Here is an 11,766-nt window from a genome sequence, read left to right as displayed (position 1 = left end):
CACAGCACTCAGTTTTTGTCGATTCCTTGCCGACCCGTGGGACGACAAGTTTAAGTTAGCATATCAGAAGCTGGGCATACTTACTGTGCGTAGTACGCAACTGCTGATCCATTTTTAAACATTAACTCCACACAGGAGGCCCTGAGGAAAATATTTCGCAGGGGGCCTATGTCATCTTTGGAGATGCTGTGAAGTGAGTCTTTTTTAAGGGAAGTAAGGAGAGGAAGTTCTGAGACGGAAAAGTTATGAGGGGTGGGTAGGAATCTATGTGTCACTGCGATGCAAGGCATTAGAAGACCTAGACAAACATCACCCCATGAACATGCCCCCCCTGCTAAGTCGCCAAATGTAGCTAACCACCTCAGGTGACCTACTTGAAAAAAACCCTTCACTGTGCAAAAACGGATGTACCGTTTGATAGATTCCCTATCAACAAAAGGATTTTTGGATTAACAATCTTTAGAGCAGAGGCGTCATTTAGGCATGCCGTCCTTATTCTACCGGTATTTCAATGGAAGATATTCTGAGGAACTAGCTAACATAGATCCTTTGGACACCGGTGCATAGTAGAGAAACATGCAAACACGCTCTCAGCATTTGTGCACAGCTAACATTTGCCACGAAAGAACGGGTCGTTTCTATGACTCGTTCTTGAGTTCAACAGCTCAGCTGTGGAACGACTCCTCACAAAATCTCTTCAAGACCCATGTTCACTCCTTCCTCTTCTCAAAAAAATATTCTTTCTTGAAACATTTCATTCTCATGTTTGGTGCCTGGATTCAAAAGGTCTTATGTAAATTGGCGACATCAGTTTTCTTTTAATCGGTATAAATCACACTTCTAGCTATTAGCTGTTGAATGGCGTAGCAGCAATCTTAATGTCATCCATACGAACGAAAGAGAGCTATTGCTGATTACTGATTTTTTTTCTAAATACTTTACAGGTTTTTGGAAATGATGACAAAGGCTGTGAAGTGCGCAGGGTGCCAAGATCAGATCCTGCAACCCCCAACATGATTAAATTCTCAATTGAGTGCTCCAATCCTCAGCCAGACGACCAAGTATCCGCCCCATCAGACATGGCCCGATCAGTAGTCGAACCACATCCAGACAGTCCGTATAGGTCAAAGTTTACTCCTAAACTCCCCAAACTGACTCCACTATTCAAGAATCGCTTGGCAGATTCATTGGATCCAAAGCTTTTTAAGGATCCAAAGATACCCTTACAGAAGTTCAGATCGATGTTCAAAAAAGCGCCAGAAGAACATATTCCTGCAAATATCCCAGACAAATTGTTCGAATTGCCTCAGGATATCATGGCAGCATTACCAAAACCTAAGACGTCACTGTCAGAATTGCTGAAGAAACCAAAAGTGCCAACATTCCGAACGCTTGACACGGCATCTTCGAATGTGGACCCAGTCAAAGCCTTCAGAAATCAACGTCCAAGATTTCCGTCTTTGTTCAAAAAGGCCGCAGAGGAACCAGAGAAACCTGCCGACTTGGAAACCCTAGAGGAGGCTTTGAAAAATACGAAACTTACCCTTCCCCGTGCAATGGCTAAGCTTTTAAAGAAAAATGCAGAAGATCCCACAGTATCTGCTACTTTTGACGCGAAACCCGTTGAAAATGCACCGGAACCGTCCGCATTCCTTCCAAAGTCCAAACTTTATTCGCTGTTGAAGAAACCAGCAGAAGACCCCATTGTGTCGGCAAGCTCCGATTCAGCCATGTCCGAGAAGCTTCCAAAATTTGAAAAACCGAAATTACCAAAACTTCGATCGCTCCTAAAGAAAAATGATAACGAGCCGGAAGTTTCCGCAAGTTCGCTAGTTAGGAAATTTTCTGAGGCTCCACAATTACCCATACTGTCAGCACTTGATAAAGTTCCAGAAGAAAAAACTTCACTGTCTGATAAACTAGCGGCGCTTAGGAAAGCACCAGAAGATAAAATAAAATCGACACTTTCAGAAAAACTGGCAGCACTTAGAAAGACAGCAGAAGAATCTTCCCTCCTAAAGAAAAATGATGACGAACCTGTAGTTTCCGCAAGTTCCCGAGTTGATAAATTTGTAGAGGCCTCAAAACTATTCGAACTCTCACCACTTGAAAAAATACCAGAAGAATTAATAAAAACTTCACTGTCTGACAAACTGGCGGCGCTTAGAAAAGCCCCAGAAAATTTAATAAAAACAACACTTTCTGATAAATTATCAACACTTAGAAAAGTACCAGAAGATTCAATAAAAACGACACTCTCTGAAAAACTGGCAGCACTGAGAAAGACAGCAGAAGAATCTTCCCTCCTAAAGAAAAATGCTGGCGAACCTGTAGATTCCGCAAGTTCGCCAGTTGATAAATTTGCAGAGGCATCAAAACTATCCGAACTCTCGCCACTTGAAAACGTACCGGAAGAATCGATGAAAACTTCACTCACTGACAAACTGGCGGCGCTTAGAAAAGCTCCAGAAAATTCAATAAAAACGACGCTTTCTGATAAACTGGCAACACTTAGAAAGATACCAGAAGAATCTTCCCTCATTAAGAAAAATGACGACGATGCTGTAGTTTCTGCAAGTTCCCAAGTAAATAAATTTTTTGAGGCTCCAAAATTATCCGAGCTCTCAGAACAAATAAAGGCACAAGAAGAATCAATAAAAACCTCACTTTCTAATAAACTGGCAGCACTTAGAAAAGTACCAGAAGATTCACTAAAAACGACTCTTTCTGATAAACTCGCAGCACTTAGAAAAGTGCCAGAAGAACCGTTCAAACCTGATATACCAGCATTCATAGAATCATCAAAAACGAAGACAGGAGAGTTGGCAGACAAGGTCAGATCTTTACTTCGAAAGCCTGATGATGATCCAAAAGAACCTACCAGCTCAGCAAGTGGACAGGTTCCAGCAATCAAAGCAAAGTCTCCATTGAAAACCTTACTTGAAAGATCTTCAAACAAAGATACGGAAACAGCAGCTTCTGATCTGGAACCCAAAAAATTCAAACTTTCGTCTCTAGTCAAAAAACCTTTATTTCCAAAGAAATCCTTGACACCTGACAACGATCCAATAGTGGAATCTTCTTTATTTAGCAAATTAACTCCTAAAATAGAGACTCCGAAAGCTCGAACAGCAGAAGAAATGACAACACTGCTCGACAAAATAAAAAATACACTAAGTGAAGCCGTTGTAAACGGAAAAATGGATCCACTAAAAGGAAGGTCACTACTTAAAAAGTTATCTTTGACTAAAGATTTAGATGACGGTGCTTCAGAAGTAAATTCAGTAGTTGCTGAAACAGACCAAGTTTCAGACGCAGCGAAGTCCGCATCAAACGCGGATGTCGTTGGAAGTGAACCAGAAAACGATATGATAGGACTAACACAGAAAGAGCTGGACAGCAAAAGCTGTGATCTTTGCAAATGCTTCATGAAAGCATTTCCGCAAAAGTTCGGAGACAGTACCAGTAGCAGAGCCGCTAGCGAAGTAGAGGAAAAAGTCTTCAAACCGACCAAATTCAAGAGACCGATTTTACCATCCAAGATATCCGACAGATTAAGAGAAGTCTTGAAACCGATCGAACCTGACTCTTTAGTCGATGCTGATAATCAAGCCCCATCGTTCTTGCCCCCTCCGGAAAATAGAGAAGCCGTAGGTGCTGATAACGAACTACTGGAAATTGAGAGAGGAGAGAGAATTCAAGAAGGAATTGAGAGACTTATTAATTTTGTATCGTTGGTGGGAGAGTTGGACCAGTATATATCGCATAAAACAAGAAACTTTATAACGAAGATGGCGAGATTATACGATGGGGACGAAAACCCACAACTTCTGTGAAAATAACTAACATATTGTAAAATTCGAGACATCTATAATGAAAATCTATTTATTTTACTTTAAGGTTAAACGAAACACAAGTTCTGTTCATAGATCTTCGTGTTCATAGATTGCGCCAATTATAATATTTTAGAAAAAAAAATGTTTCGCACGTTATGCTTTAAAATGTGTGATTGAATCACCAATACAATATTTGTTTCTTGAAAGAATTGAGTTTTTGTACGGAAAAAAACTATTTATTTATATTCATATTCCGTACACTAAATATTAAGATAGATGGCTTGCCAACAAGCAATTAAAATTAATATTTTAAAGCATGACATGCTAAAATGTTTGTTTGTATTTCTTACATGAATGTGTTTTGTTTAACTGACATTTATTTATTTTAATTTAAGACCTCTTTAATTAATAATACCATTTTATACGATTTATTTATTTCATTAGGGTAGGAAATATATGAAGAAAAAAAAATATTTATGTTATTGTATAAGTTGTACATTTTGGAAGTGAATAAATTAAATTTTAAGAAAGTTTTATAAAAGTAGTTGTCGTCATTTATTTACCCCAGATGCTAATAATTTTGTTAACTATCCCGCAGCCAAGTGTGTAGGTAGTACCCAAAATTACTATCCTCCTTATATTAGCTTAAATACTTGACATATCATTTTAGCATTTTACGTATTCCAACTATTAACAACTCACTGAATAATTGGGATTTCTATAGTAAAAACCATAAGACAGAAAGTCGTTGGAAGATCCACTTGGTTACAGACGTTTTGTTTGGCATCTTGGCCTGTCAGGGGTTAATCATAAGAACAATTACAATTGAAAAATACATATTGACTGTGTTTCAGTAAATCCCTTCAAACCTCATTTATTCAAGTTTTTTTTTTTCTTTAAAAGAAAGACAAACATTCTCGGGTTACTAATATCCTGACAATATTTGAAAATCTTGTACTACCACCACAGTAAGCGGAAAATGTTGCTTGTGTTGTGATGGGTCATCGACAGGTCAATGTTACTTTTCAGTGGTTTCATATAGAATAGTCTTCAAAGTACAACATGGTAAAGTTATTTTTGCTGATTAATAGGCATTTTTAATACTAAAAACTAAATTTATGCACACAATTTTTTTTACGTTATTTCGAGAAAATTCGTAGATTGTTTTTTAAAATTTACCCCACACAGGAGGCCATGAGAAAAATAATTTCCTTGAGGGCCTATGGCATCTTTTGAGATGCTGTGTGGAAGGTCTTTATTATGGAAAGAAAGGAGAGGAAGTTCTGGGAAGGTAAAAGTGTGTCCAGGAGTGACGGCCATATGAATATATCCCTCCTACTGAGACGCAAATCGATGGGTCGAGAGACCAGTTGGAGAGGTCAAAGGGTCTCCCCAAACCAACCTCTTCCGTTCTGGCACGCCACGCAGCAGGCAGGCGCATCCTGAACACACCTCACCCGATGAATACGGGCACCCCTGCTATTTCACCAAATGTAGCAAACCACTTTGGGTGACCTATGGCAAAGGTGTTGGTTATCCAATAAATTGTTCCTGGGGCGGCGGTACCAAAACTCGCCTCTCAAATTGAGTAGATGGAATTACTCAACCCTCAAATCTAACATAATTATAAATAGGGTTGTAAAATTAAACGTAAAAATTTTGAAAAACAAATAACCGCTTTCATACAAACTTCAACATTTTTTATTAATTTTTCAAAATTGTAAATATTCGTTTTTCTCGTCTCCTGTTTTCATTTTGTGGCTTGAAGAGTTTTACCAAACTACAGTCAATGGAGTCGCACAGTAGATTAACCGAACAGCATGACACAATTAAAAAATTTAAAACAGAGAGACATGGCACGATCAAGTGAATTAGATAGTTGAGTCGGGCCATGTCAAGAGTCAGAATAATAATGCATGAATGTGAATGAGGCAAGAAGAGTGTGGTTTAAATTCCGACATCAAAAATTGGCTGGTATCCTATCTATCCAATCGCTTACAAGCCGTGAGGGTTGGAAATAAATTGTCTAACTTCGCAACACTTTCTTCAGGGGTACCCCAGGGATCCGTTTTGGGTCCACTTCTCTTCATCCTTTTTACAAATGACGTCGCCAAAATAATCGAGTCATTTGTTCTCTTGTCTCACCGCTACGCTGACGATCAGCAAGTTTATTTTTACTGCGCTCCAAACGAAATCAATAGTCTCAAGATCCGTTTAACTCAGAGGTTCCCAAACTTTTTTGTTTCGTAGACCCCTTGCCATGTTTTTCTGTTTTTGGTAGACCCCCTACTTACCAGATATTGATTTTTTGAAAATTTCTAACTGTAGTGAAGTTTAGTGTTAAAAACTTAAAGTAAAAACACATGTTCAGTTTTATACATTTATTAATTGAATTTAAATTAAAACTACTCAAAATAAAATTTTGTATCTGTTATATAAAATAAACGTAACATAAAATAAACTAACCATTAAGTAAATGTTTTTAGTGGGAAGGATGAACCTGATGCTTTAATAATAAATTATCAACATTTGGCGTCAATTTTGTAAGGTTTAATCTTAAGTCTCCTCGGCTAATGATGTCCAGTCTGTTTCTTTTTTTCGTTAGGAGATTGGTAACAGCGCTGAACCCCCTTTCCACTAGGTATGACGATGGAAAGGAAATTAAAAATTTCCTCGCTATATTCCATAATACGGGATAAGTAACGGGTATGTTTTTTTGCAGCCAGAAGTGCTGATATCCGTGCTTAAACTGAACCTTAAGTTCTTCGTTTGTACTTATTTCAGTCAGTTCCTCTTGTTTTATGACATTCGTTTCTTCTATGTCACCATATGGGTTAATTATCCACGGTGGTATTACCATAGTCAAAACATCCTCAAACCTAGTTTCAAAATCTGAATAGAGGGCATTTAAATGTTGAACGTAGGTTGAAACGTCTTCTTCCTGGCAGTTTGTCTGTGACAAATTGGGGAACTGGGAAAATTCGCCCCGTCCAATATTTTGCTTCATTAGTTTATCTCTGGCAAGAAACGCTGATAAGATGGACTTTGTTTTAATCAAATTTAGATTGTCGCCTTGTAACTGCAAATTAACCATATTAAATTTTGTAAACAAATCTGTTAAATAGGCGATGTCTGTTTTCCACTTCATTAAATTGTCTTTTAAAATTTTATCTTTAGTATCCAGAAATTCTAAAATAGTCTCAAAAAGTGCAAAAAATCTTGTCAAACATAAGCCTTTCGACAGCCAGCGTACTTTAGTGTGAAGGAGTAATTGATGAAAGTGTTCGTCATTTTCTTCACACAACTGCGCAAATAACCGCGTATTCAAAGCGTTGCTTCGGATTCGGTTTACTGCATCAATGACTAATTGAAGAGATTCATGTAATCTAACACTCAAATTTTTAGCAACTAAATGTTTTCGATGGATGACAAAATGTATTGCTAACACCTTTGGCACATTTTGTTTTAAATAGCTTATAAATCCACGATAACGTCCAACCATGGCAGGTGCTCCATCTGTAGCTACTGACATTATATTTGATAAAGGGATTGCTTTTTCAATGAAGTAATCCTTCAAAACATGAAATATTGATTCACCTTTAGTGTCGGTTAAGTGTAAGTAAATAGGTACTATCAGTGTATGTTGAGATCCACTATCGTGGACCCCCATTTTCATTTCATGGACCCCCATTTTTTTTTTTCGCTGACGTAGACCCCTTGCAGGTTGTCATAGACCCCTGGGGGTCGATATAGACCACTTTGGGAATCACTGGTTTAACTGAATGTCTAGAAGAAAAACTCGTTGGATGTCTTCAAACAAGCTGAAGCTGAATCCATCTAAGGCTGAGTTACTCTGTAGTCAATCAACATCAGATCCATGAGAGATTTCTATTTAAATTCAATTACCACATAAGAGTCCCAAGTGTTCGGAACCAGTGGGATTACGGCTAATGCAACAGGGATGGAAAGGGGACGATAAAGAGCAAGGTTAGGAAATACCTGTCCATTCAGATCTAATAATTCTGAAGGGTTGTCTTTATAAAGAGTGTCAATGTGTATAAAATATTTTTATGCAGGTAACCTACTAAATAAATAAAAAATACTGTTAATTTAAAATGTTTTATTAATATTTTTATACATGGATTAAAAAATATTGTTTTAAATATAGTATTAAGACTATAATATATTATTCACCATTAAGATTCCAATACTAATTTACTTTTCATATAATATAGGCACATAGGAATGGTAAAATATTTTTTTATTACGTATCAATCAAATATGGCCGAAAGTAAAAAGGAATACTTCCATATAATTTACTTAAAATCAAAAAAAAATCACTTTTTTGTTATATTACATTATCCGTGACAATCACTGAAGAGATATTAATACCAGCCTAGTGCTCGACCGAGACACTGCTTTCGGCCAAGTGCTCGGCTGATGCGATAAGAACAGTCAGTACTCGACCTAATAGCGGGCGAATGATTGAGACGATGGTGGATGGAAGCAAGCCCCATGACTCGGTCGAGTAAATACCCCCTCCACCTGCATATTCAACTTGCTGCCTCCGCGGTCAGTGCGATCAGCCGAGTCAGTCAATAAAAGAAAAAAGATTCAAAAATTTAGAATATTTAAGGTTTGTGTGACGTTTGTTTTTCTCTTTATCCTCCAAAGCGAAACCACGTTAACAGCACTTTAAACTAATCTCAATGAACTGACTTGCTCACTGTTTCTTCTACATGTGATCACCTCTACTCCTCAATAAGTTAGTCAGCCGACAAAGCGAGTGATCGGCCGAGCACTCGGCAGGTGTAATTCGGCCTTAACTGATAGAAGCATACTACCCGCAGTAAGTTAAATTTTCCCTCACTTGAATATTTAAATTCTTCTTTAACCCTTAGAAGACGGCAAATATTTGTAAATATTGAAAATTATATTTGAAATAATTGAGAGGCATCTACAATGTCAACGTTTTACTTAGGAATTTTCATGGACACTATTGAAATGCGCAAAACTTCTAAAACCTAGCTCTGTACACTGCACATAGCAGTGCACCTGAAGGTAGTCATGATTTCGCTGAACTGCTACTGTAGTTGGTCGTATCCTAAGAGTTAAACAGATAATCAATTTCGTAAGCCTGTTTGGGGCCTAAGAAAATTGTATTCACCCGATTCCTCATGCTATTCTGTTAAAAGTTTACCAAATCGATCATATTATACTTTTGAGAATTTTAGGTTTAAATTAATTTTTAAAGCTCTGTATTTTTTTTAATTTAAATAGTGGATTATATTTTTTTGCATTTATTTTGAAACCAAAAGCTTATATAATTGATTTATATACAAGTTTTATAAAATAAGCTACAATAAGTACATATCTACCTAAAGCTCAACTGATTCGGTCCAGAATATTTCTCAAAACTTCGGAGCAATCCTTCAAATTAAAAATTTCTTCAATATCTCATTTCAAAAGTGTAACAATCCAATCATGGTTCTGAGTTAATTAGATAATTATTTAATCTTCTATTGTATATCGATTTTTTTGAAGATTTTTATAAAATTTTAGGTTGTCTAAAAATAATTGTACCCGAGAAGCAAACGGAAGCAATTCCAAAACGAAATGTTCAGGAGAGCTGAAAAATTGTGTGGTTTTAGCAAATCTCTCTTTATTTCCACAAATATTTTGATTGGACAATCGAAGAGATATTGTTTTTTATCAATGATCGACAATCGAAGAGATATTGTTTTTATCAATGATCGACAATCGAAGAGATATTGTTTTTTATCAATGATCTCTCAAAATATTTGTGGAAATAAAGAGAGATTTGCTAAAAACACATGGGTTTTAGAATCTCGTGAACATGTAGTGTTTAGGGGTTGCATCCGTATGCTTCTCAGGTACAGATATTTATAATATTATAAACATTTTTTTAATATTAATGAGTTTTTAAAGGTTTTTAAAAAATTTTCGTAGTTGTTATAGTTTGGATCTAAAGTAATTGTGGTATTTTTGATTTAGTGTATGGTGGTGATTTAGAGTTATTATAGTATTGAACTGGTAAAAATTTAAAAAAAAGTATAATTCTAAATAATAATAACCAGTAATTTGTGGTCAAATTACCACTTGAACTGGAAAATATCAGTATTCTAAGCATTTCCTCATACATAACTCAAAACTATTTTAGAGTTGTTACGCTTTGGAACTGAGGTATCGACTTGTTGATTCTGGATCTTACTAACTAAAACCTTATGCTAATTTGTTCGCTTTTGGGAACAACTCATATGAATGGTCTCATAGAAATCAATGCATCTCCCTCACTCTCATGGTGAGAAATTTGATCTAAACTGTGTTAGAAAGAGAAAACCTCACGCTTTACATTCAAATCAAGAAATTAACCACAGAAGAATTAAAATGTACACCTCTATGAACCAAAGGTTCTGGCCACAATTTGAAAAAAATTATGAAACTTTGCAAATTTTTTATCAATTATTTTATTTGAAACGACAGAAAAGTGAGGAGACATTGTTTGTAATACATTTGTCTAATAAAATGTGTGTTTGTATTTATTTTTTTGCTATTAGTAATTTAATTAGAAAAAACCTAAAGTGAACCATTTTAATTTTTTTATATTACATTGAAAATTTTAATATTTCAAAAATTATATGTTTATTTCTAACAATAATATTTTAAAGTAGATTTCATTTCCTTTCAAAAACAGTTTTTAGTTTCGGACACATTCAGAAATATTCCATTTATTTGGATTTTATTACAAAGCGGAAATACTCTGATCTTCTGACAGAATATGGCAGAGCCCCGAGGGTTAAGAAATCACATAAATAACATTTTTCAAAAGTAACAGATATTTATAAGAAATTTCTTTATAAGTACAGCAGACATACAGGTCAAAATAAGGATAGACATACTGAAGAGAGAAACTGATAGAAGTATGTTGTGGGCATGACTGCTCGAAGTAAGCTCAATTATTCCTTACTTGCTGAAATTGATACAAATATTGAAAAATTTTCATGACAGATAATCAATTTCGTTGACCTCTCTGGTGCCTAAGACTCGAAAGGTCTTATATGTATCAGCTTTTTTTTCAAATCAGTTCAGTTCCCCTCTTCCTAATTCACACTTATTTTCTCCTATAAGAATATGTATTAAGGCGATGCCATACGTAGTAATGCAAAATCATGTGTTTTTGGTTTGAAAATTTGGTCGCCTAGAAATGTTTCAGATGCTTTAATTAAATACTGCGAGTAGAATACATCTTGGCCTTTGAAATAATCGAGTATTTTTTAGATAAGTCTTTTTATAAGCCCAGAAAAAAATAATGTAAAATAATATGAAAACTGCTTTAAAGTTCAAAATCTCCTACTTACGAACCCATTTTCGTTTATGAATTTATTGTATAATGTGGAAAATTAAGTTATTTATAAAATGATTGAAAAAAATTAATATTTATGACTGAACATCCACAAAATAAAATAAAAGGCACTTTTTGGCCATGTTTTTTTCTTGCATAAATCAAAACAGGCGGATGGTGTTAAGCGGGAATTTAAACCTTATCGCCATCTACGTAAGGGTTGTTATTGATAGCGGCTCAATTTGAAATATTACACGACGTAGTGCATCGCCTTAATTGTGTTAGTGGTTAGCACTGACATCAGAACACATAGACATGCACTAAGGCAAAATTTTAGTATCAAATCGACAAGCTGGAGGCAAACCTCATAACAATCTTTTTTGCACCAGGAGAGGTCAAGTATGCCTTAAATGAACTACGAGATTCGTACAAGACGCTGCGCAGAAAAGTAAAGTTCGCTAAAGCTATAGTAACGGTTTGCGGCGCAGTCCGTTGTGGGACTTTTCTGCGCAAGACCTGAATGTTTATTTCTGACCAGACCGTCCGAGCGTTCACTTATTCATGTAT

This window comes from Hesperophylax consimilis, chromosome 22, assembly GCF_061612785.1.
Source record: "Hesperophylax consimilis isolate HC1 chromosome 22, BYU_Hcon_1.0, whole genome shotgun sequence".
In the NCBI taxonomy this organism is placed as follows: domain Eukaryota; kingdom Metazoa; phylum Arthropoda; class Insecta; order Trichoptera; family Limnephilidae; genus Hesperophylax; species Hesperophylax consimilis.
This window is presented reverse-complemented; position numbering follows the sequence as displayed.